General features: G+C 46.2%; 8 non-coding genes across 8 annotated transcripts; 5 read left to right on the top strand and 3 right to left on the bottom strand.

The window, feature by feature from the left end:
* Positions 1-729: 729 nt before the first annotated feature.
* Trnat-ugu (transfer RNA threonine (anticodon UGU)) lies at positions 730-804 on the bottom strand. The gene has a single exon. It is a non-coding gene; the product is annotated as a tRNA-Thr (tRNA).
* Positions 805-1,171: 367 nt separating this feature from the next.
* Trnat-ugu (transfer RNA threonine (anticodon UGU)) lies at positions 1,172-1,246 on the bottom strand. Its single transcript has one exon. It is a non-coding gene; the product is annotated as a tRNA-Thr (tRNA).
* Positions 1,247-1,613: 367 nt separating this feature from the next.
* Trnat-ugu (transfer RNA threonine (anticodon UGU)) lies at positions 1,614-1,688 on the bottom strand. The gene has a single exon. It is a non-coding gene; the product is annotated as a tRNA-Thr (tRNA).
* A 415-nt stretch (positions 1,689-2,103) lies between these two features.
* Trnat-ugu (transfer RNA threonine (anticodon UGU)) lies at positions 2,104-2,178 on the top strand. The gene has a single exon. It is a non-coding gene; the product is annotated as a tRNA-Thr (tRNA).
* A 367-nt stretch (positions 2,179-2,545) lies between these two features.
* Positions 2,546-2,620, top strand: Trnat-ugu (transfer RNA threonine (anticodon UGU)). The gene has a single exon. It is a non-coding gene; the product is annotated as a tRNA-Thr (tRNA).
* A 367-nt stretch (positions 2,621-2,987) lies between these two features.
* Trnat-ugu (transfer RNA threonine (anticodon UGU)) lies at positions 2,988-3,062 on the top strand. The gene has a single exon. It is a non-coding gene; the product is annotated as a tRNA-Thr (tRNA).
* Positions 3,063-3,429: 367 nt separating this feature from the next.
* Positions 3,430-3,504, top strand: Trnat-ugu (transfer RNA threonine (anticodon UGU)). The gene has a single exon. It is a non-coding gene; the product is annotated as a tRNA-Thr (tRNA).
* A 367-nt stretch (positions 3,505-3,871) lies between these two features.
* On the top strand, positions 3,872-3,946 carry Trnat-ugu (transfer RNA threonine (anticodon UGU)). The gene has a single exon. It is a non-coding gene; the product is annotated as a tRNA-Thr (tRNA).
* Positions 3,947-4,250: the final 304 nt, after the last annotated feature.

Here is a 4,250-nt window from a genome sequence, read left to right on the forward strand (position 1 = left end):
CCGCGCAGATTAATCTGCCAAGACGTTTCACTAATAATACTGGTGCATTTTGTATGCTGATTTCTCCATGCGACGAAGAAGTTATTGGGCATTAGCAGTAAATAGAGGAGATATAGAGTATTCACGAAAAAAATGTTTTTGCAGTTGACTGGGAGATATTTCCGTGCAGTCCAGCCTTTTGAATTTTTGCGTACGGCACTAGATTCTGTTAGATGATTTACGTGAGGGATGCCTGCCATGATATTTGTTTGCTTTTTCACTTTGTTCACAGTCTCCGTCAACTTTTTACGTGACTGTATTAGTTTGTTTGAGTAAACGTTATTTATTTCACCAAGAATGGAAACGTATTGATTTTTGATGGACTACTGCTCTAAAATTTCGTGTATGCGACTGCCAGAGTTTATGAAGGCTGTATCTCCCGGTCACTGATGGTGACGAAAGGTCTCAATCTCAGTTTTTTCACGATCCTGACTACCAAGCTTTGCTTCGGTTTCGCTATTACCGCTGACTGTTGGCGCTGATAAATTGTGAGCACGTATTGTTTTTCCTCGCGTTTGTAGTTGGTAGCAGTAGCACTGTTTACTGTAAATAAGTGTCTGGTTGAAGAAATTTTCCTGAAGAAATCGCCTCGACAATACTTTAGACTATAAATTTTGTAAAGATAGTTAAATAGACACCCTAGCTGCAAGCAGGCGTTGATATACTTTATTGGGGACATGTTGAAATGTGTGCCCCGACCGGGACTCGAACCCGGGATCTCCTGCTTACATGGCAGACGCTCTATCCATCTGAGCCACCGCGGGCACAGAGGATAGTGCGTCTGCAGGGACTTATCCCTTGCACGCTCCCCGTGAGATCCACATTCTCAACATGTCCACAACACTACATTCGTAGTTCGCCTAATAGATGTTTGCCCATCATACTCATTACTCGTGGCAGATTAATCTACCAAGTCCCGTACGAGTTCGGGCGTAGCGTGTGCGTTCGCACAAGAAGGTCAAAGGCCGGGAACCCATATTTTTAACTATATATATAACGGTAGTATCTGTTCCCGAAAGAACAGTTACCGTCAATGACCATGCAGCTTTGCTAGAAATGAAATGATAGTTAAATAGACATCCTAGCTGCAAGCAGGCGTTGATATACTTTATTGGGGACATGTTGAAATGTGTGCCCCAACCGGGACTCGAACCCGGGATCTCCTGCTTACATGGCAGACGCTCTATCCATCTGAGCCACCGCGGGCACAGAGGATAGTGCGTCTGCAGGGACTTATCCCTTGCACGCTCCCCGTGAGATCCACATTCTCAACATGTCCACAACACTACATTCGTAGTTCGCCTAATAGATGTTTGCCCATCATACTCATTACTCGTGGCAGATTAATCTACCAAGTCCCGTACGAGTTCGGGCGTAGCGTGTGCGTTCGCACAAGAAGGTCAAAGGCCGGGAACCCATATTTTTAACTATATATATAACGGTAGTATCTGTTCCCGAAAGAACAGTTACCGTCAATGACCATGCAGCTTTGCTAGAAATGAAATGATAGTTAAATAGACACCCTAGCTGCAAGCAGGCGTTGATATACTTTATTGGGGACATGTTGAAATGTGTGCCCCGACCGGGACTCGAACCCGGGATCTCCTGCTTACATGGCAGACGCTCTATCCATCTGAGCCACCGCGGGCACAGAGGATAGTGCGTCTGCAGGGACTTATCCCTTGCACGCTCCCCGTGAGATCCACATTCTCAACATGTCCACAACACTACATTCGTAGTGCAGCTAGGGTGTCTATTTAACTATCATTTCATTTCTAGCAAAGCTGCATGGTCATTGACGGTAACTGTTCTTTCGGGAACAGATACTACCGTTATATATATAGTTAAAAATATGGGTTCCCGGCCTTTGACCTTCTTGTGCGAACGCACACGCTACGCCCGAACTCGTACGGGACTTGGTAGATTAATCTGCCACGAGTAATGAGTATGATGGGCAAACATCTATTAGGCGAACTACGAATGTAGTGTTGTGGACATGTTGAGAATGTGGATCTCACGGGGAGCGTGCAAGGGATAAGTCCCTGCAGACGCACTATCCTCTGTGCCCGCGGTGGCTCAGATGGATAGAGCGTCTGCCATGTAAGCAGGAGATCCCGGGTTCGAGTCCCGGTCGGGGCACACATTTCAACATGTCCCCAATAAAGTATATCAACGCCTGCTTGCAGCTAGGGTGTCTATTTAACTATCATTTCATTTCTAGCAAAGCTGCATGGTCATTGACGGTAACTGTTCTTTCGGGAACAGATACTACCGTTATATATATAGTTAAAAATATGGGTTCCCGGCCTTTGACCTTCTTGTGCGAACGCACACGCTACGCCCGAACTCGTACGGGACTTGGTAGATTAATCTGCCACGAGTAATGAGTATGATGGGCAAACATCTATTAGGCGAACTACGAATGTAGTGTTGTGGACATGTTGAGAATGTGGATCTCACGGGGAGCGTGCAAGGGATAAGTCCCTGCAGACGCACTATCCTCTGTGCCCGCGGTGGCTCAGATGGATAGAGCGTCTGCCATGTAAGCAGGAGATCCCGGGTTCGAGTCCCGGTCGGGGCACACATTTAAACATGTCCCCAATAAAGTATATCAACGCCTGCTTGCAGCTAGGGTGTCTATTTAACTATCATTTCATTTCTAGCAAAGCTGCATGGTCATTGACGGTAACTGTTCTTTCGGGAACAGATACTACCGTTATATATATAGTTAAAAATATGGGTTCCCGGCCTTTGACCTTCTTGTGCGAACGCACACGCTACGCCCGAACTCGTACGGGACTTGGTAGATTAATCTGCCACGAGTAATGAGTATGATGGGCAAACATCTATTAGGCGAACTACGAATGTAGTGTTGTGGACATGTTGAGAATGTGGATCTCACGGGGAGCGTGCAAGGGATAAGTCCCTGCAGACGCACTATCCTCTGTGCCCGCGGTGGCTCAGATGGATAGAGCGTCTGCCATGTAAGCAGGAGATCCCGGGTTCGAGTCCCGGTCGGGGCACACATTTCAACATGTCCCCAATAAAGTATATCAACGCCTGCTTGCAGCTAGGGTGTCTATTTAACTATCATTTCATTTCTAGCAAAGCTGCATGGTCATTGACGGTAACTGTTCTTTCGGGAACAGATACTACCGTTATATATATAGTTAAAAATATGGGTTCCCGGCCTTTGACCTTCTTGTGCGAACGCACACGCTACGCCCGAACTCGTACGGGACTTGGTAGATTAATCTGCCACGAGTAATGAGTATGATGGGCAAACATCTATTAGGCGAACTACGAATGTAGTGTTGTGGACATGTTGAGAATGTGGATCTCACGGGGAGCGTGCAAGGGATAAGTCCCTGCAGACGCACTATCCTCTGTGCCCGCGGTGGCTCAGATGGATAGAGCGTCTGCCATGTAAGCAGGAGATCCCGGGTTCGAGTCCCGGTCGGGGCACACATTTAAACATGTCCCCAATAAAGTATATCAACGCCTGCTTGCAGCTAGGGTGTCTATTTAACTATCATTTCATTTCTAGCAAAGCTGCATGGTCATTGACGGTAACTGTTCTTTCGGGAACAGATACTACCGTTATATATATAGTTAAAAATATGGGTTCCCGGCCTTTGACCTTCTTGTGCGAACGCACACGCTACGCCCGAACTCGTACGGGACTTGGTAGATTAATCTGCCACGAGTAATGAGTATGATGGGCAAACATCTATTAGGCGAACTACGAATGTAGTGTTGTGGACATGTTGAGAATGTGGATCTCACGGGGAGCGTGCAAGGGATAAGTCCCTGCAGACGCACTATCCTCTGTGCCCGCGGTGGCTCAGATGGATAGAGCGTCTGCCATGTAAGCAGGAGATCCCGGGTTCGAGTCCCGGTCGGGGCACACATTTCAACATGTTCCCAATAAAGTGTATCAACGCCTGCTTGCAGCTAGGGTGTCTATTTAACTATCATTTCATTTCTAGCAAAGCTGCATGGTCATTGACGGTAACTGTTCTTTCGGGAACAGATACTACCGTTATATATATAGTTATAAATTTTGTAGACTCATGACATAGCATAAACGCAGATTTAATGTCCAAATAGAGACAATGTTTATTGTGCGGTTTTACCTAATCTGCGTAATGTGTGTTTCATGTTTAACTTCTTGCACTTTATGTGGAAAACAAATCTTAAAATATTGGAAT

The sequence above is a fragment of the Schistocerca nitens genome, chromosome 1, assembly GCF_023898315.1.
Source record: "Schistocerca nitens isolate TAMUIC-IGC-003100 chromosome 1, iqSchNite1.1, whole genome shotgun sequence".
Classification (NCBI taxonomy): Eukaryota; Metazoa; Arthropoda; class Insecta; order Orthoptera; family Acrididae; genus Schistocerca; species Schistocerca nitens.